This window comes from Aedes albopictus, chromosome 3, assembly GCF_035046485.1.
Source record: "Aedes albopictus strain Foshan chromosome 3, AalbF5, whole genome shotgun sequence".
NCBI lineage: Eukaryota > Metazoa > Arthropoda > Insecta > Diptera > Culicidae > Aedes > Aedes albopictus.
This window is the reverse complement of record NC_085138.1, coordinates 312,663,557-312,685,826: the sequence shown is the minus strand read 5'-3', so window position 1 is coordinate 312,685,826 and position 22,270 is coordinate 312,663,557. Positions and strand designations below refer to the sequence as shown.

The following is a 22,270-nucleotide window of genomic DNA, read 5'->3' as shown; positions in this document are numbered from 1 at the left end:
TCAAGTGGCCCAAAATAATTCATACAGAAACCTGGATAATTTTGGGATTTATTAGCAGTTTTCCCGCACAGTAGTCGGAAATTAACAGTCATAAGGTCAACTCCTCCTTATAGATCTAAAACAAGATAGTTTTCATAGATAAAATACTGAAAACCATATAGATTACAAAACCATCGATGTAATTCTATGACTGCAAATGAAAAGCTTCTGAGTAGATTGAGTTTTATGAAAAATTTCGTAAGATATTTCACGCCATTCGAACACATCCAACGAATTTCGTCAGCAATCGTCCTTACAGCTTTCGAGCCACGATTATTCATATTGTTCTGCGTCAAGACATTGCTTTCTTGCATACCAATACTATTCGTATAGTATCCTTCCCGTATGTACATTTGCCGGACTACAGTTTATGCGAAAACATTTTTTTTACCTTAAATATCTATGAAAGCCTTTGACTTTCCATAAAACCCTTCAAAGGTTTACTCAAAGGTTATATTGGCATTTTTAAATCACCCATGGAATACTTTACCTCTCTTAATCAACAATCATAATACCTAAAACGATACTATACTGCGTAATTGGTGGGCAGAAAAAACTGGCACTATTTACAAAGTAAGATCAATAGTTCATCTGAAAAAATAAAAGCAGCAAATGTTATATTTTTCCTACAAACTACAATAGATAAGCTTCAATTGCTTCTAACAAAACTTTTTTCCAAGTGAAACCGTTTTTTTATCTGCAGCTGGTTGAAAATGTACCGATTCTAAAGTGCGCAGGCTTTACGAGAAAAATATATGAACTTCAGAAACGTTATTATTGGCTACTAGGTTTTTTTAGGATACGAATTTTTTTATAGTATGATTATGATAAAAATACCAACAATACCCAATTTGATACAACTGTGAACAACTAAACACATAGTTGGTTCCGGTTCAAATCAATCGAAAACTGATTGGCAAAATAAAAACAATGCTATCACATTATCTGCGCCATTATCAATTGTTATACCAGCTGATACTAGCGTAATCTAACAACGTAAAGCCAGCGATCGGATAAAATTGAGGGAGTGGAAACGATTGACACCGCATTATGACTCATTCAACCCTGTTTTTTTTTTATCGATAAATGTATGTAAAGCTTTCGATAGACCTGTAAATGTCCGATTGAAACATGAACGCAATCATCGTCTTATCAAAGGAATCCAAAAAAAGTCTACAATGTCCAATTAAGCGTATCTTTATTGTGCAGAAGATGCGTCAGTGGGATCGTTATCATTATAAGCAGAACAGTATGTCTCATCTTCCTGTAGTAATATACACACAACATTACCTACAAATTGGAACGAAAGATGAGTTTAGGCCTGTCCATAAACTACGTAGACTCACATTTGGCACCTCTCTTCAATCGTAGACTTTTGCCCACGAAATATTTTCGAAATGTGTATGGACGTAGACCCCCTTTGAGGGGGGATTCTGTATGGGCAGAAGTCTATGGCAATGGATGGGCAGCGTAGAACGACAGAACAATATGTGATTAGACATTTTGGAATGCCAGAGAGGAACATAGGTTTTGCGATACTCATCAACAATACGTTTTGATAGAAAGGAAAGCGAAAAAAAGTACCATTATATCACGTGTTGCTTGTCAAGATTTCTATCGAAAGTGTCAATAGAACAAATAATATAAGCGTCTACCTTCTACATCTATACTACGACTTGATTGTCCAAGCGCTAGGCACTTGACACCAAATGGGTAAATACCGCATGTTTGATTGATCTATCGTCAGCGGCACGGGTGGTTTTCAAGTTCGATTTCAATCAAACGGGATATTGAATCGTATACTGCAGTGTTGATATGGTTTGACGCCTTCGCGATCTATTTATTTTGATGAACGCATTGATTGATAACATTGATGACTATTTTTTATATAGTAAGTTATTCTAGATCTTACCAGTGAAAAATGAGTAAATTTTATGTAGTACGGGGACGTTGCTTACCTGAAAGTATAAAAAAACATTATTAGTACAAAAAAAATTGTTGCGTAAACGGTAATATGATCTTCAATGTTATTTCCATAGAAGATGAGCGAGACTTTAAACAACTGACCCGGTACCGAAAAAAGGTGACGGGAGCTTATGTAAAAATTGTATAGTCCGAATGCCCATTGAAAAAGACCAGCGAGATAGCCGAGAACAGCGTTAGGGATAATGCTGCATCCTTATTCGGAAGAAAACAACACCTGGAAGCAGCGCAGTGTAAGGTAATCAAGCTGCTATTCAATTCTCGAGATCCACGGAAATTCTTTCAGAAGCCCAACGCATCCTGCGAACCAAAATATGCAGGAATAATAAAGTGATCCTCTCGATAAACGGACGTGAGGTGATTGGAAGGTGGAAGCAGAACTTCGATGGACACTTGCATGGTGTGAAAAGCGCAAACACGGAGAACCAAGACAGCGAGAAAAAAGACTACGTCAGGGTAGACGAGAATATCTAAATCATATCTCAAACCGAACAACTTTTGCTGTCATAGCTCGATGTGATATTGATGTGTTATTCAAAAATTCAATGAATATCGCACAAATACCTTAAAGTTAGGATGTAAAAAGAGAATCGTGTTAAGTACTGCTCCTTTGAATTCCAATAAGAATTTGCATCCTTTGACAGATACGTAATTCGACGTCAACTGTAAGGTCGTCTTCAGTGTCTTGTACTTGACTCGACTGAAGAGATCCATCGCATTCTACATGTTTTATACATCTTAGGTAAAAATACTAGGATGTATAAAACGTGAAGAATGCGATGTATAAACGTGAAGAATTCCATGAATCCTGTTGAAAGTTCTTCTAGATTATCTTCCATAGATGGTCCTCCAGAAATTTGTCTAAGAATTCCTCTAGAAAAGCTTCCATGGGTTTTCTTAGAAATCCGTACGAGTATTTTTCAACCAAATCATCCATTGATTTCTTCAGAAACGCGTTCAGCGATGTTTTCAAAAATTCAAAAATTCAAAATTCCGGCAAAAATGTCTCCAAGGATTGATTTAGAAAATCTTCAGACTTCTTTAGAAATTCTTTCAAAGTTTCCTTCAGAACTTCTACGATTTCCATTTGAAACTCCATCTTCTTGAACTTCTCTTAGAAAATCGTCCTTAAATTTCTCCAAGCAACCCTTCAGAATTTTCTACAGGAGTTTGTTTAAAATTTTTATCAAAGGCTCTTCCATAAGCTGTTTCAGTGGTTTCTTCAGCAAGTTTTTCGGAGAAATACTTACAGGTATTTCTACAAGAAGTCCATCAGAGATATATCCATGAATAACTCTAGTGATTCAAAAGGAAACTACGCAGGAATATGATCGGGAGTTTCTCCGAAGAGTCTTGCATTATTACTTTCAGTGTTTTAGGCGAGAATTTCTCCAGAGATTCCTGCGGGGGTTTAAACCGAGAGTTCTTCAGAATTTCCTCGAGATAATTCTCCATGCATATCTTCAGAACTTTCTCTGGAATTTCTTGTAAAGACAACTTTTAGAAATTTTCTCCCTAGCGTGATCTTTTTTCTTACTCACTCTTCCAAGCAAACATGAGATAGAAAAGGATGGAAGATGCTTCCTCTTTTTTATCATACTCTTTCTCGCGTTTATCAAGTGAGTAAGAAAAAAGAAAAAGCTGCATACGCTAGTAATTAAACCATGGATTCTTTAAGGAATTTATTGAGAAAAAAAATCCAAGAATGTCTACATTAATTCATTTATAAACACATATCTTAAGAGGTTTTTTTCTAAGGATCTTTACAGATGCTTATTTGGCGATTCTCCAAATATTTCTACAGGAATTTATTAAAAAAAACTCCACAGATTGCTGCAGGATTACTCTAAAAAATTTCCAAGAAGTTTATTGAAAGATTTCTTTACGAATTTCCCTAAAAAATAACTTTTCTTGGAGTTCTTTCCGAAATGCACAAAATATAACAAATCTCTGAAGGTATTTCTAAAGAAAAACTTGGAAGGTTTTCTAAGGGAAATACTTAAAACCCAGGTGATACCTTCATGCATTCCTAGAAGAAATTCTTGAAAACTTTCTGGGTGGATTCCAGAACAAAACACCCTTAAACAATTTTTGAAGTTATCGCTGACGGAATTCATGGATGATCGCCTGAAACAAGACTTGAAGAAACTCCTTCATCCTAGTAGGAGCTTGGGGTCAATATGACCCAGACAGGCACGCTGAATGCGCACTACACTATTGTGGTGCGAAAAACCTAAGATTTTAGGAGGGTTAAGATATCTCCTAAATTCCAAGAAAAAAAATCATGGGAAACTTCGTCAGGAACGCTGGAAGTAGTCCCGAGGAAAATATGCTCAAGAAATTTCTGGAGGGGCTCCCGTAGAAATTCGTGAAAAAATATCTAAAAAAACCCTTTAAAATGTCTGCAGCAAAGGTTGCAGCAATTTCAAATGAAGGTACTTGAAAAAATCCTTGAATAAATTTCTAAAGGATTCCCTGGAGGGTTTTCTGAAGGAATCTAGAAGAACTCCTGGAGAAACCTCTGGATGAATTATAGGAAAAGTTTCTTAAAAAAGTTAAAATATCCTTAAAACTAAAAAAAACAGAAGTAAAACCTGCAGAAATAAAAAAAAATCTGAATATTTTTTTATCTTTGAGAGACTACCTGGTAGAACTGGAGGATCATTGGAGACATTCCTGAAGCATCACCGGAAATATTTCTACAACAATCCCTCGCTAGCTCGGTTGCCATGACTGGGTGTCCGTGGCGAAGTGGGGTCTCTTCTTCCTCGTATCCGACCGGATTGGTCGTAGGGGTACGCTGGTTTAGTGGCTGGGTCGCTTGGGGTGGGGCTTACCACTCGGGTCCCGGGGGGTCCGAGAGTCCGAGGTGCCCACGACCGGGATGGATTCGTTGGTTGGGTGGTTGGTCCATGGGGAAGCCCGAGGTGCTCCGTGGTTTGCGTTCTCGTGGGGGGGTTGGTGCCCAACCCCAGAGTTTTTCTGGGTACCCTTTCTTTCTTGATCGACCGGTTTGGTCGCGGTGACATGGTAGTTGGGTGGGTCGCTTGAGGTGGGACTTACCACTCGGGTCCCGGGGAGACCGGGAGGTCCGAGGTGCCCACGACCAGAGGTGGCTTCATCGCTTGAATGTTTGGTTCATGGGGGCTCCGGAGAGTCCAACGGTTTGTCTCTTGTGTGGAGTTGGGGCCCAACCTCAGAGTTTGTTGTGTGCGTGCTCGTGGCGGAGGCATTCTTTCCTCCTTGATCGACCGATCGTGGTGTCGTGGTGGAGGGGTGGGTTGTTTGGAGTGGGACTTACCACTCGGATCCCGGGGAGTCCGAGAGGTCCGAGGTGCCCACGACCAGGGTCCTTACGCCGATCGCTCAGGCCAGCTTCCTTGAGGTAGTTGATATCTTGGCGCTTGTTGACTTTGTCGTTGGCCAGTGGCCTGGGGACGTCTGTCACCTGGTGCGTCTGACGGAGGGCCTCGTAAACTGGGCACGTGCACAAGAAGTGCTCGACCGTGCTTGGTGTGACACAGATTTCGCATTGTCGGTGGAAGCCTATTGGTGGTCATACTATGTGACACCCGAGTGTGTCCCGTTCTGAGTTTGTTCCCGCCGGTTCGGCAGGTCTTCGCCGGGCTCCGGGGATGGTTTAGATTTTTGTAGGAACAGAATCCTGTCCCGCCTCCATTCGTCGGACCAGGGACGCCAGAGGGCTGTTCCTGCCAATGCCAGCCAGCTCGTCGGCTCGCTCGTTTCCGCGAATTCCGCAGTGCCCGGGGATCCTGCACGCCGCCGAAGATCCTCCTTAGCACGCGTCGCTCGAAAGCTCCCAGTGCTTGCAGGTCCTCCTCGAGCATGGTCCATGTCTCGTGTCCGTAGAGGACCACCGGTCTTAATAGCGTTTTGTATATGGTGCACTTGGTGCGAGGGTGATTTTTTTTTACCGCAGCTTCTTCTGGAGCCCGTAGCAGATCCGACTTTCGCTGATGATGCACCTTCGAATTTCACGACTTACGTTGTTGTCGGCCGTCAGTAAGGACCTCCACCACCTCGAAGGTATCCCCGTCTATCGTAACATCACTACCCAGACGGATCTGGTCGTGTTCGGTTCCGCCTACCAGCATGTACTTTGTTGTTGAGGCATTCACCACCAGTCCGACCTTTGCTGCTTCGTGTTTTAGGCGGGTGTAGAGTTCTGCCACCGTTCCAAATGTTCTGGCGAAAATGTTCGTGAAAATCGGTCCCCGGCTGCTGAACCCGGCTCGTCGCATCACACCTTCCAAAGCGATGTTGAAGAGTAGGCATGAGAGTCCATCACCTTGTCGCAGTCTCCGGCGAGATTCGAATGAACTGGATAGTTCACCCGAAACCCTTACGCAGTTTTGCACACCGTCCATCGTTGCTTTAATCAGTCTAGTCAGCTTCCCAGGAAAGCCGTTTTCGTCCATGATTCTCCATAGCTCAGCGCGGTCGATACTGTCGTATGCCGCTTTGAAGTCGATGAACAGGTGATGCGTTGGGACCTGGTATTCACAACATTTTTGGAGGATTTGCGTACGGCGAAGATTTGGTCCGTTGTCGACCGGTCGCCGATGAAGCCGACTTGATAACTTCCGACGAACTCATTCGTTTAAGGTGAAAGACGACGGAAGATGATCTGGGATAGCACTTTGTAGGCGGCATTCAAAATGGTGATCGCTTGAAAGTTCTCACACATTAACTTGTCGTCTTTCTTGTAAATGTGACAGATAACCCCTTCCTTCCACTCCTCCGGTAGCTGTTCGGTTTCTCAGATCCTGACTATCAGCCGGTTCAGACAGGTGGCCAACTTTTCTGGTCCAATCTTGATGAGTTCAGCCGCGATACCATCCTTACCAGCAGCTTTGTTAGTTTTGAGCTAATGAAAGGCATCCTTAATTTCCCTCAGCGTGGGAGTTGGTTCATTTCCGTTCTCCGCTGCCATGGTGTCGTCGTTTCCTACGATGCCTTGGTCTCCTTTGTCGATTTTCTCCACGCCATTCAGGTGCTGATCGAAGTGCTGCTTCCACCTTTCGATCACCTCACGTCCGTCCGTCAAGAGGCCTCCGTCTTTATCCCTGCATATTTCGGCTCGCGGCACGAAGCCGTTGCGGAATGCGTTGAGCTTCTGATAGAACTTCCGTGTTTCTTGGGAATGGCACAGCAGTTCCATTTATTCGCTCTACGCTTCTTCCAAGCGGTGCTTTTTCTCCCGAAAGAGGCGGGTCTGCTGTTTCCGCTTTTGTTTGTAACGTTCTACGTTCTGTCGGGTCCCTTGCTGCAGCATTACCGCCCTCGCTGCGTTATTCTCCTCCAAAACCGATCTGCACTCTTCGTCGAACAATTCGTGCCACGTACCCGATGGTGCTCTCGGCGACATTGTTGATGGCTGCTTTCACTGTACTCCAGCAGTCCTCTAGAGGGGCGTCATCGAGCTCGCTCTCGTCCGGCAAAGCGGCCTCGAGATTCTGCGCGATTGTGGTGGCGACATCCGGTTGTTTTAGTTGCTCAAGGTTGTACCGTGGCGGTCGTCGGTACCGTACATTGTTGATGACGGAAAGTTTTGGGCGCAGTTTGACCATCACCAGATAGTGGTCGGAGTCGATGTTGGCGCCACGATAGGTCATGACGTCGATAATGTCAGAGAAGTGCCGTCCGTCAATCAGAACGTGGTCAATTTGAGATTCTGTCTGCTGTGGTGATCTCTAGGTGTAACGATAAGGGAGGCTGTGTTGGAAAAGGTGACCGACCGGGAATCGAACCCGTCACCCTCAGCATGGTCATGCTGAATACCCGTGCGTTTACCGCCTCGGCTATATGGGCCCTGGGTGTGGGGGTGGGGTGTGAGCTGTGCACGTTTATTATGCTGAAGTTGAAGAATCGGCCCTTGCTTGATCCTCACCAACCGATCACGCGCCTCTTCATATCACCCATCACGATGAAAGCTGTACCCAGCTCGCGTGCGTTGCCGCAGCTCTGGTAGATGGTATGATTACCTCTAAACGTTCGCACCATGGATCCTGTCCAACACACCTCCTGCAGCGCTACGATGCCGAACCCGCGGTCTTCAGTAGATCGGCGAGTATGCAGGTGCTTAGTGCTCCCAATGAAGTTGAGACATCGGCAGTTCCCCGTAGCGAGTTTCTAATCACAAGTCCTTTTTGTTTGCTGGGGTAGTTGCCGTTGGCCTCGGTTCGTGTTATTTTGTTGCTGATTTTCCATTACAATGCCACAGTGGAAGAAATAGCTCGGAGTGGATGGATTGGAATGAATTTTTGACACAAGCTGCATAAAACTCTACAGTTTCAGGTAAGAAGGGTGTCATTCGCCGCAAGATGTTGGAAATCAGTGTATCGGGCCCGTTTCACCCCACTCTCTCTCTATTTTTCCCCAATTTAGAAAAATCCTGGAGTGCACAATAAATGATTTATTTCAATCGTGTTTGTGTAACAACTTCCGTAGTATCAAATGGAGCTGGTTTGGCTCACCACACGGCCTTAAAAATTAAAATATCTTCAAATAATCCCGATATCCCATATTTCTTTGAAATTCCACATGTATCTCCGTCCAGAGTGGAACGCAATCGACAAGAGCAGGACCAACCCCATGTCAAATAGCCGATGCAATAGAAGTTTTTACACAAATACGAGTTAAATAAGTTAACTATTTTGCAAGCATGTCTGGAATGGATGAGGATTTTTTCAAAAAGGTGTGTGAGAGAGACCGGGTCAAAACGAGCTCAATATACTCAATATCCAGCATCGTGCGGCGAATGACACCCTCCTTATCTGAAACTATTAAGATTTTAACACTTTGTGTCGAAAATTTATTCGAATCCATTCACTCCGAGCAGAGATATTGAATTTATTCGCGTGTTATACCTATTTTTCCCACAGTGCAATGGGTTTTTACGGCTGGCTCGTAGGACCTGACATCAACCCCCTACTTTCCGGAGGACCATAGTGCACAGTTGAGCTTAGAGTCCTTCCCTGGCACTCGGACGTAGATCAGCCGCCCCTAACATGGGGATCAGACGCTGTTGTGAGCCGCTCCTCCTGACCCCAGTAATCAATACTTCGCAAAAAATGGAAAATAGCATTCAACGAAATAGCGAAACCTGCTCTGGAAATGATGCTCAACTCGTATCATTTTTACCATCACCATTTTCTTGATAATAAATGGAATCACTCAGTACATTTTTTAATTAATCGCTCAGGCCACTTACTTCGTTTAAAAACTGATACACATTTTTTTCTTAAACTAGGGCAATACGTGAGTGATTCCATTTGGCAGCAGCACTTACACTTTGTACAGCGCCGAAACGTATTCTATTCTAATTCTACTATATCGAACTGGTGCCTTTGTGCTGCTTTCACTTTTCTAACCTAACCATGATAGCATGATGAGCACGATGATGTTGATCTGTGGCTGTTGTTTCTTTTCCAGTCCGATTGAGGGTTTATTATGAGTTGCAGTTCGCCGATATCCAATTATCCGGGTCCGTTAGAGCAATGGGCTCAGCAGAGATATCTCTCGGAAGAAGAGCAACTGTCGAAAAATTGCAAGTGCTGGAACTGGGATCGAACTCATGACCATCCGCTTATGAAGCGAACGTGTGACTAATACGCCATGGGTGATGCATTTTCCATATGTCTATTTAGCATAGTTCATAGGGCAGTGGAGGAAACTTTTGCTGATCTGATGAGTGAACAGCAAGAATAGGCTTGACAATAAACTCGACCAAGACGAAGTACACGGTTGCAGGTAGAGAACGAGGAAGACATAGTGGTAAATACTGGCATTGAAATAGTGATTCATGAGAATGTCTTTGGGTGACAATAACGTTTACCGTTAAATGAAAAAGCGTGTTGAATCTGCAAGTAGAGCTTTTCACCGACTGCGTAACCAGCCTACGACCTCATAGAGGGTCCTGGAGCGTAGACGTTCAAACAAAAAAATTAAAAAAAACTTGCGGAGTGTTTTGAGCGTTCAGTTCTGCGGATAAAACTTAGGGTCGATTTCTTCACCTTGGCTGAATCGGTAAGCCAGGCTTACACATATAGTCAAACCTGGTTTAACGCTTAAACCAGGGGGAAGAAATCGGCCCTTAGTGGTTAACAGCAAAGAAGGATCTCTACTAAACGCTCGGTACTGGACCTAAGCAAGGTATGTAATGTATGCGTACTTGTTATCTTAGAAAATCAAATATGCGTTCGTAACAACGTGGGCAATGCTTGAAGATTGTTGCAATAAATCTTTAAGCAGCCTATATTAAATAAGTTGAAGGTGATGAACTAGTCGTCTGCGGTTAAAATCACCATAATAAAAAAAACGATTAAGTAAGTATTTGATAAGAGAAAAAGCAACATTCGAAACAAGCCATTCAACCGGCTAAACGCTGTTACAGTACCATTGTTAAACACAGCGAACCATTTGCAACATGATTGATTGATTCAATTTACCGGCACACCACTCTGATACGCCCCTCCCTGCGGAGTCCTCCTGTGAACACTGCTACCTACCCGAAAAGCGTTTTTTTTTCTTTGCATAAATTTTCATTTTGCGCTCTTCTTCATGCTTCAAGTGGCACAGTAGTAGACAGACAGCCGATGAAGGATTCAATTAACGTATGAATCGCCTGGCGATCGATGGCGCTGGTTATGATGAGCCACATATGCAACCACCGTATGTCTATCACTGCAAGCATCTCAAATTTCTTTTCCATTCGCCAAATGTACTAAAACCGCGCGCGGGGACTGCAGCACCAGCATTTGATTTTGCAACATATAGGCGTCGAGAGCGGAGTGGACGTCGCTTGGCTCGTTTGGCTCGTTGAAGGTAATGAGGAAGACACCCCTTGTGCCGAAATGTGAAGAATGATTGATTACTTCATCATGGTGGAAGTGAATAAAAGAAGCATTTTTCGTCGATCAATTAGGTACAGTCCACACGATGTGATGGTTACCGGACGGATGGCGATTGCATGCAAGTATGTAACGTGAGTGATTGCCTTGCAAGTAATGTGTGCCTAATGTGCATAGGCCCGTACCAAAGACCGAAGCCCAGCTGATTATGAAACGGGGTAAATGCAATGGACGTGCAAAAAGGTGTGATTTTGATAGACTTCTACAACCGAGTGCGGCTTCGTTCGGTCTTAATTGGGAGCGGTGCAAAAATGATAAATGGACCCAATTAATTGATGCCAATCAATGAATGTGATAGATGATGGGGCCTGGCCGAGTATTTTACTAATTTTAATCAAACTAATTAGGCAATGATTTGTCGGTGATTTGCAGTCAAGATTCGCTTGGATAAGCATCTATGCGATGTACGCTTCAAAGGATAGTTCTAGTTATGGTGATGAAGAATTCGATTTCACTTGTCAGTTGCACTTGAGGTTGCACGAAACAAATGAACTTGAAATGTCGCAAATTTCGAAGCGTGAATCATTTGAAGTAAGTACCATTGTTGCTCATGCTTCCGATTGCCATCAAGCCGATTTTGCAAGCAAATGGTCGAAGCAGTAAACGCATGGGTATACAAGACCAGAAACCCTGTTCTATTCCCGGTTGCTCCAGGAATGAATTTTCTTGACTTATTTGGACAAACGAAAAGTCTCAGTTCATTGAAACACATGCTCTGTTTCAGTGGGGATGTGACGTCAAGTTCGATTTTGTAATAAAAATACAGTGTGGTAACTTGCTGAGCTTGATTTACCGGCCGTAGATGCTACTCCAGTATCGCCAGACTAACTACACTCACTCAAGGAACAAATGAGATATCTGCCGGGAACTAAGCAAGCATTTTCAGTGTGTGAGTGTTGGTGATCTTCTATTATTAGGCGACAATGACGCCTGCCACGTCAGGACGCAGGTCAATGTGGGGAAGAGGTAGGAAGTGATGATTGCAATGATTTGTATCCCCAACAGGCCGAATATACCTCTGCGTCTGCGCAAATTCATGCGGATTTCGGAGTGTTTGTCGGATATACAGGAGATACTCAAAATAACTGGGATAGGTAAAATTTTCACTTTTCAAAAAATGTTCAACTTGCTGTAACTTTTCGAAAAGAGCACCAAATATTCTCAAATTTTTACTGCAAGTTCATCAACTAGTTGTGTATCAGTGGTCAAAATTTGGAAAAGATCGAGCTATTCTACACGAAGTTATAAAGGTTCTGGAAAAAGGTATAATTATCCGATAGCAAACTTTGAGCTGTTATATCTCCGGATTCAATGAACCGAATGCAATGAAATTTTGATCATTCATGACTAATATAATGAACTTTGGAAAACAGTTTACTTAATTTGAAATTATTAATAAGAAAAAAAGTTATGGCGGTTTAATTTATTTTATGTTTTTTTTTAGTAAATTTATCTATTTTTCATAAGCATCCCATAACTTTTTCAATTTAATGCCGGTTATTTTGTTACTTCCTTTCAAAACATATTCATATTGAAGTCAATTAGAGAGAATTTCAATGAACTATAATTACTACCTCGAATTTTGAAACGATGATGAAGTTTTGGATAAATTGGTGGTATATTATAAAAATAATCCAATCGTAATAATTTTCTTTCGTGTAAAGAATTTTAAGTTAAGTCAAAGGTTTTTGATAGCTCATTATATAAGTCATAAATGGACAAAATTTCATTGCATTCGGTTCATTGAATCCGGAGGTATAACAGTTCAAAGTTGGTTATCGGATAATTACACCTTTTTCTAGAACATTTATAAGTTCATGTAGAATGGGTCGATCTTTTCCAAATTTTGACCACTGATACACAACTAGTTGATGAACTTGCAGTAAAAATTTTAAAATATTTGATGCCTTTTTCGAAAAGTTACAGCGAGTTGAACATTTTTTGAAAAGTGAAAATTTTACCTATCCCAGTTATTTTGAGTATCCCCTGTAGTTGGCAAAGGGTTCACACATTGGTGCGTGGATGCCAGGCGTAAGGTGAAAGATTAGTGTGTTTATTACTCTGAAGATAATGCGGCACAGTTCGCTTGTTTGCATAACTCGTAGGCGTTATTGATAAGATTAACACTGTGCTATGCTAGATGGAAGGGAAACGGCTTTCTCAACTCGTTTCTGTTCTAGCGATGGCTATGAACATGTGAATATGCATCAGTTGTATATGTAGGGGAGGAAGAAAGATTATATAGAAAGATACAAAGTATGATTAAAGGGACGGACCAGGGATTGAACCTAGGAGCTTTTGCATACGAATTACAAGCGGTAGCCACTAGACCACCAGGCCCGTCAAAAATAAAAACAAAAGGCATAGTGTGGTAGCTAATTGAAAAATAAACTTGCAGAAACATCTCGTTCTACTAAGAGTCGAACTCATAAATCGGCATTAGATAGATCAGCAATTATATTACTTCAATTATAAACTTTGCAGTATTCAACAAAGGTTTTACCAAAACATGTGAAGCACTGCAATTAAAATTACATTCAAAATAACAGGCTGCTACCCATTACGCACCACTCAATTAAATGCCCATTTATAGGCCTCTAAATTAAATTCGTTAAAATGATATGTGTGTATAGCACACATTTCACACCTAGCAATCGGCTCTCAAAGAAACCGCCCGCCCCCCGTTCACATCGGATGGCACAGAAAAAAAAAGCTAGCCAATTCAAGAGCTTCCATCAATTTACCGCGCCGCCGCCATAAGAGCAGCACGATAACGGATTTACTAATTGATTACTCTTTGTGGCTATGGTGGCCACAGTGGCGGCGTCCATATCGATATGCAGATATGTAATTCGATTGACGACGATGGGTGGATGAGGAAGATAACTCGGTTTGCGATTCTCTATAGCTGGCTGAAGACATAGTTCGGTTGCGTCGACTTTTTTTTTCTCCGAGGGAGGAGAATCAATAAGACTGAGTTATCGAACAATTGAACCAATTTCGGATGGTTTTGATAATGTTGGATGATTTAACGTTTATGTTTTGGGTACATGTTATTTTGTAATCGGCTGAAGGTTAAACAAATTTGCAAGTTTCGCTTATTACGGAGTTATCTTACGAATATTTTCGTAAAACATCGTAAAATTTGCAATGGTCGGGTGCAAAGACCATAGCAAATTTTGATACTAGGAATTCGAACAATGGAAACGTAGGTTCTACGTACTATTAACTTATTACCTTCAGAAATTCTTTCATGAACCTATACAATTGTTTGGAAATACTTTCAAAGTTTGCTTCAGACATTTTTTTTTTCAGAGGTTCTCACACGAAATCTTTGAAAGGCTCTTTCAAACATTTCAAATCGTCTATGGACTCCTTCAAAAACTCCTCCAGGGACTCGTTAATAATTATGCAAGGTTTACTTCAGAAATTCCTCCAAGGGTTCCTCTAGAAAAGTCCTTTCACGGACTTTCTCAAAAATTCTACCATGAATGCTTTCGAAAACCTCTCCGGAGATTCTGTCTGAAAATTTTCCAAAGATTCCTTATGAAATTCTACAAGTGAAAAACTGAAATTAAAAATTCTATAAAAGAAAAAGCTCTTTAAGAAAATCTAACAAAGTTCTCTTCATAAATCCTTCCTTTTTGAAGAATTCGTCCAAGGATAGCTTCAGAAAATTCTCACATTTTTTCTTCAGAAAACTTTCCATGAAGTTCTTCCAAGATTGTTTCTTTAATTTCTTTCATTAGGGATTCTTTCAGAAATTCCACTAATAATTTTTCCGGAAATGTGACGAATAAATATTTTCATAATCTTGTATGGATGGCTTTGGGAACTCCTGCATGAACTTCTTGAGTGAGTCCTGTAGAGATTCAATCTGACATTTTCCCACGGATTCATTCGGAAATTTATCTAAATATTTTTTTTTTTCAGAAATTACTCCACAGATTGATTTAAAAATCCTACAAACATTCCTTCGTTTTTTTTTATTATTTTATAATATTCCAAATATTGCATCAGAAATTCCTCCAGGATTGCTATTGAAAATTTCTACATGCCAACTATAAGAAATTACCCCTGGATTTCCTATCGCGAATTCCTTAAAAAAAACCTTCCGGGATTTATTCATATATATTTTTTTAGGTAGGCTGGGCTTCCTGCTTATTATCCTTTGGAATTACTACTAGGAACTTCTTAAGGAATACATAAAAAATCTTTTTGAAAATCTCCCATGGACTGTTTTATAAATAACTATATTTTTGTAAATTTTCTCCTGGGATTTCCCAGGAATTTTTCGAAGGATTCCTTTAGAAAATCTTACATGGATTGGTTACGGAATTTTCTCCCAACAAACCCTACAGGAGCTTCTGCAGAGTCTCCTATTCATTTTTTTTATATTTTTGGCAGATATTTAGGACTGTTTTGTATATGTATCTCAAAATGGGTTTTGGTGTATTAAAGCTTATTTAAGGTACCCCGGGGCAAGTGGAACCTAAAAAAATACTAGTTTGGTTTTGTCAAGCCAAAAAATTCTAAACACAAATAATTTTATAATTCCAACGGTTCTAAAAGACATTGTTGGTATATTTCTTCTTATTAACGGGCTTTAAAACTGTTTCAAAGTTTTAAAATTCTGTATATTATGCATATAATGAAAAGTAGAGCAGATCTTCATTTACACCGTATCACGGGGCAAGTGGGACCTATTCGGATTTTTTGTACTAATGGCTTAATATAGTTGCATATATGTAAGGTAGCATAAATTATAAATATCTTATGCGAATAACTATGTTTAGCGATGTTGGAAAAGTTTTGTGGTATCGTGCATAAATTACGTAACACATATAATAACGAATCACTGAGAAAAACATTGATTTAACTCTTGCAGCTCGTGCAAAACAAATTGATTTTATTTATACAAATGCCGAAAGATTTCCAAACTTATTTTTCATATTACGTAGTTGATGAATCTCGCCATAAGATTTTTCAAGATTTACAGATGTTATGTTTTCCCTTACATAATTTTACGATCGTTAAACAAAGATTTTTAAATCGTGAACTTCGAATAAGTCGTTTTCAAATTTTTGCATACTTTATGGCCGGTTCCTTAACATTCAGAAAAACTCATTATGCTGTGAAAAACGAAAAAATAATAGAATTTGCTTGAATGAAAATATGGAAAATAGATGATGTCGAAAAAAATATGTTCTATCAAAGACTTTACCATTTTAAACAATAGCTTCATCATCATAATAGAAGTAATTAAGTATAATTCAACGATATAAGTAAGGCGCCGATTTTTACTTCACTTTTGTGTAAATTTCGACATAGGCTGAAGAAAGCGAGATCAAACTATGAAATTGTGTTTGTTCACTCTCATAGGTCTCACTTGCCCCAGATGCTGAAATGCACTGGGGCAAGTGAGAGCAGTTAACAAAAGGTAATAAATGAAAATAAATTCCAGCTTTTTCGCTTAAAATAATTTGCAAGCACTCCAAATATTATCCTGAAACCGAAAAAGTTTTACTTTATTTGTTATTCTATTTTTAAATGACGAATGTGGTAGAGTACGTTAATCTCACTTAGTGAATTGAAAACTACATATGAACAACAATAACATATATGGGCTTTTTATGGTGAGAACAATAACAATTTTTGAATTCAAAGTATCCGTTGGTGTGATACCTATGTTTTCTATGAAGAATGTTTGCTTTAAAACTTACAAATAAAAAAAATTATAGCTGTAGGTCTCACTTGCCCCGGATTCTCACTTGCCCCGGGGTACCTTACATTTTTTTTTAACCTTTATCCAGCCAACGTACACTTTCCACCTTCGAAAAAGCACAAAAATGGTCATAACTTTTTTGTTTTTCGATGGGTTTTGATGAAATTTTCACAACTTCCCGAAAAACTCTTCTAGTTTATGATGCCGGGGACATGGGTGCCTGGTCCACATGGTTCCGGAGTTATTCCGGATTGTCTTGGGGTACCAAAATTGGCCACATACTTTGCACAACGTATATCTCAAGATCCCGATGAGGTAGAAGTATAGTGTCTTCGGCAAATTTGTTCAGCAGGTTAAGAACTAACTGGCAACGGCGACTTTGGTTCACGATTCGGCCGCTAGGCGGCGCCAGTGTCAAAAATGTTCAAACCCTCATATCTCAGAAACCTGATTAGATAGAATAATGCTGTCTTCAGCAAAGTTCTTCAGCAAGCTCAGAACTGTCTGATAGTTGAGTCTTTGATACGTGATTTATCCGCTAGGTGGCGCCTTGTGTCTGAAAAATTTAAACACGTATATCTCGGTACCCTAATGAAGTACAAGTATGCCGTTTTCAGCAAAGTTGTTCAGCAGGCTAAGAACTATCTGCCAATGGCGCCTTTGGTTCAATAATCGTCCGCTACGTGGCGCCAGAGTCAAAAATGTTCAAACTTCTATATTTCAGAATCCTGATAAGATAAAATGATGCCGCCTTTAACATATTTCTTCAGCAAGCTAAAAACTGTCTGGTAGTTGAGTGTTTGATTCGTGATTCATTCGGAACTCTTTCAAGAATTTTTCCAGGAATTTCTCCGGGAATTCCACCGAGAAGTTCTCCAAGAATTTCACTGGGAATTCCTAAAGAACTTTCTCCAGGAATTTCTTCAAGAAATATTCCAAGAATTCCTCTAGGACATCCTTCAGAAGTTTCTCCGGGAACTTCTCCAGGAATTTCTCTGCGGATTCTTCCAGGAACTCCTTAAGGGATTCCTCCAGGAATTCCACCAGGAATTCATCCTGGAAATTCTCCAGGAATTTCTCAAGGAATTCCTCTGGAAATGTCTCTGGGAATTCTTTCGAATTCCAGGATTTCCTCTAGGACCCCCATCAGGAACTCCTGCGGAGATTCCTTAAGGAATTTCTTCATAATTTCCCCAGTAATTCTTCTGGGAATTTCTCCAATAATTCCTCCAGGAGTTTTTCAGGAATTCCTCTGGATTTCCTTCGAGAATTTACCCAGGAATTCCTCCATGAGTTCTTCCGGGAATTACTCCATGAATTACTCCGGGATTTTCCTCAGAAATTCCTTCAAGAATTTCTCCAGGCTGGATTTCTCCGAATTTTTTTCTAGGAGTTCCTTCACGAATATCTCCGGGAATGTCTGCGGGATTTCTGTCGGGAATTTCTTCAGGAAATTCGCCAGGAATTGCTCGGAAATTTCTTCAAGAAATTGTCCGGGAAATCCTCCAGAAAATCTTCCAGAAATTCCTCCTAGAATTCCCCCCGCAATTCCTCTGGGAATTCCTTCAGGAAAACTTCCGGTTTTTTTTTCGAAAAAAAAATCCACTGGGATTTTCTCCAGGAAGCCTTCCTTCAGGAAATCTTCCGTTCAGTAATTTCTCCAGGACTTTTTCCGGGATTATATCCAGGAATCCTTTCGGATATTTTTCAAGGAATTCCTCAAGAAATTCACTCAGGGGATTCCTCCAGAGATTCTTCCAGGAATTTCCTACGGGGAATCCCCCAAGAAGGAGGATTTCCTGAAGAATTTTCCAGAGGAATTGCTGGAGAAATTACCGGAGGAATTCCTGGGATGAATCCTGAAGGGATTCTCAGAGGAATATTTGGAGAAACTCCCAGAGGATTTCCTGACAAAATCCCGAAGATTTCCTTTAAATTTTCCTTCTCGAAAGAATTTTAGAAGAATTCCTGGAGAGATTTCTGATAGAATTCCTGAACGAATTCCTAGAGGATTTTCTGGAAGATTTCCAGAAGAAAATCCCAAAACAATTCCAGGAGGATTTCCTACAGGAATTCCTGGGGGAATTCCTGGAGAAATTCTCGGAGGAATTACTGGATAAATTCCCGAAGGTATTCGTCAAGGAAGTCCTAGAGGAATCTTGGGAAAAGTTCCCAGAGGGTTTTGTGAGAAAAAAAATCACGAAAAACATCCTTAACCCTAAAAGGGATACCTTCATGGCCTCAGTTTCGTCACCTCGCTGAGTGTGTTCCATCAAAGACGAGCTCTGAAAGGCGCCTGGGGTCCAATGGACCCCAGGTATCCCTTTTAGGGTTAAGAGAGATTCCTAAAGAAATTTCCAGAGGATTTTCTTGAAAAAACCGAAAGTTTTCCTTAGAAAATTATCGGATATATTCCTGGAGAAACTCCAGGAAAAATTCCCAGATAAATTCTTAGAGAAATTCTTGGAGGAATTCCTATTGAACATGTTGGGAGAATTCCTGAAGGAAATCCCGGAGGAGTTCATGGACGAATTCTTGCGGAAATTCTCAGTGAAATTTCCGGAGAAAATCTTGGAAAAAAACCTGGAGGAATTCTTGGAAAAATTCGCAGAATTCCTGCAGGAAATGCCGAAGGACTTTCTGAAGGAGATCCTGATGGAAGTCATAGAGGAAATCCTGGGGATATTTCGGGGGAATCCACGGAGGAATTTCTGAAGGATTTCCTAGAAGATTTACCGGAGGAACTTCTGGAGGATTTCTGAGAGGAATTCCTAGAAGATTTCCTTAAGAAATTTCTGGAAGAAGTTCTTGAGGCATTCCCAGTGGAATTCTTGGGAAAATTATCGGTGGAATTCCCGGAGAAATTCCTGGAAAAATTCTCGGAAGAGCAAAAGAAGCAATATTGTAGGGTGACAAAATTTGTCCGCAGGGGTTCAAAGACGGTGTTAAAGTATTGCCACTTGTACCACCGTACTCGACCGTCTACTATCCTACCAAATGGCTCTTAGCTTGCTGAACAACTATGCTGAAAATGGAATTCTTCTTGTTCATTAGGTTGTTACAAGCATTTTCTTCATACTAGACGGAACCTATCGAATAATATCAGAACCAAGAACACCAGATACGTCTTACTTCCTCTTAACTTTCGGAACAATTTGCTGGGCGTTTTCCGATTTTTGAGATAAAATTGTCTGAATGTTTTGATTGCTGGTGTCACCTAGCGTCACCATTGCCGGATAGATCTCAAACTGCCGAACAATTTGGCAGAATACGCCATGCTTTTAGCTAATTAACAAGATACACGTATTTAAATATTATACATTTAAATATTATACCAAGCGAATAAATCACGAATCAAAGACTCAACTACCAGACAAATTTTAGCTTGCTGAGAAATTTGTTGAAGACGGCATCATTCTATCTTATCAAGACTCTGAGATATAATAGTTTGAACATTTTTGACCCTGGCGCCACCTAGCGGGCGATTCTCGAACCAAAGATATCATTGCCAGATAGTTGGAAGCCTGCTGAACAACTTTGCTGAAAACGGCATGCTTGTACCTCATTAGGGTATCGAGATATACGTGTTTAAATTTTTCAGACACAAGGCGCCACCTAGCGGATAAATCACGTATCAAAGACTCAACTATCAGACAGTTCTGAGCTTGCTGAAGAATTTTGCTGAAGACAGCATTATTCTATCTAATCAGGTTTCTGAGATATGAGGGTTTGAACATTTTTGACACTGGCGCCGCCTAGCGGCCGAATCGTGAACCAAAGTCGCCGTTGCCAGTTAGTTCTTAACCTGCTGAACAAATTCGCTGAAGACACTATACTTCTACCTCATCGGGATCTTGAGATATACGTTGCGCAAAGTATGTGGCCAATTTTGGTACCCCAACACAATCCGGAATAACTCCGGAACCATGTGGACCAGGCACCCATGTCCCCGGCATCATAAACTAGAAGAGTTTTTCGGTAAGTTGTGAAAATTTCATCAAAATCCATCGATAAACAAATAAGTTATGGCCATTTTTGTGCTTTTTCGAATGTGGAAAATGTACGTTGGCTGGATGAAGGTTAATCATTGAAAAATTGATGTTTTAGTCACCTTTTAGAAGTCATTGTTTATTTTGTATTAAATAGCTACAATTAACATATTTTATTTTTTTTCCAAATCATTCTACCCTAGATTATTTGTTTAAGGGAATCAAATACACTCTAAAATTGTTTTCCCTAAAATTACACGGAAAAAAATCTATGAAAAAAAAAATAAAAATATTTCAACAATTATCATAAAATCTCAAAATGTTTTTATCTCAAAAAATCCGTAACCCAAATAGGCTTCCAGGAAAAATATAAAAGTGTGGGGATGTTCAAAAATAAAAATAAGAAAAATCAAAAACATCATCATCGAATCATCTTCCAAAACATGTTGATCGATTTTAGATGACGAAAAATGATATTTAGATCAAAATCAAAAATTTGGGTATTAGAGGCTTAAAAATTTTACACACATAACTTCAAATTCTACAAATAATTCTTGCAAAAATACCTCCACGTATTATTTCAAAAGAAATTTCCGAAGATTCATTCGGAATTTTACTTCAGGGGAGCAGAAAATAATGGCTTACGCAGCTACTAACGCTGCTTAGTGAATCACCTTTACTATCTTATTTTTCAGAAACATCCCAAGGGATTTTTTCCAGAAATTTTCCTTCAGAAGGAAGAAAGTATTCCTTCAGAAAATCTTCCAATGTCTTTTTCAGAAATTGCTCCGTAAAACCTTCAGAAATTCCTCTAGAGAGGCTACGTGGAAGTTTTCCAGGGGTTCCCTCAGAAATTCAAGTAAATACAGGGGATACTTAAAATAACTGGGACAGGTAAAATTTTCACTTTTCAAAGATTGTTCAACTAGCTGTAACTTTTCGAAAAGGGCATCAAATATTCTCAAATTTTTACTGTAAGTATATCAACAAGTTGTGTATCAGTGGTCCAATTTTGGAAAAGATCGGTCTACTCTGCACGAAGTTAGAAATATTCTAGAATAGGGTATAATTACCCGATATGCAACTTTGAGCTGTTATATCTCTGGATTCAATGAATCCATTCTGGCGAATGCAATGAAATTTTGATCATTTATGACTTATATAATAAGCTATTTAACACTTTCGACTAAACTTAAAATTCTTTACACGAAAGAACGTTATAATATTCTTAGATTATTTCTCTAACATAACACCAATTTATCCAAAATTTCATAATCGTTCCAAAATTTGAGATAGTAATTATAGTTCATTTAAATTCCCTCTAATTGACTTGATTATATTTATGTTCCGAAGGAAGGCAACCAAATAACCGACATTAAATTGAAAAAGTAATGGGATGCATATGAAAAATAAATGAATTTGCTAAAAGAGTATAGAATAAATAAAATCGCTATAACTTTTTTTCCTATTTATAATTTGAAATTGAGTCAAATGTTTTTCAAAGTTCATTATAATCTTCATAAATGTTCAAAATTTCATTACATTCGGTTCATTGAATCCGGAGATGTAACAGCTCAAAGTTGCATATCGGATAATTATAC

At 39.9% G+C, this 22,270-nt stretch overlaps 1 protein-coding gene across 1 annotated transcript in view; it reads right to left on the bottom strand.

Annotated features, from left to right (window-relative positions):
* LOC109431038 (myosin-IIIb-like) overlaps positions 1-22,270 on the bottom strand; it is a 428,015-nt gene that overhangs the window by 255,821 nt on the left and 149,924 nt on the right. The window lies entirely within an intron of this gene.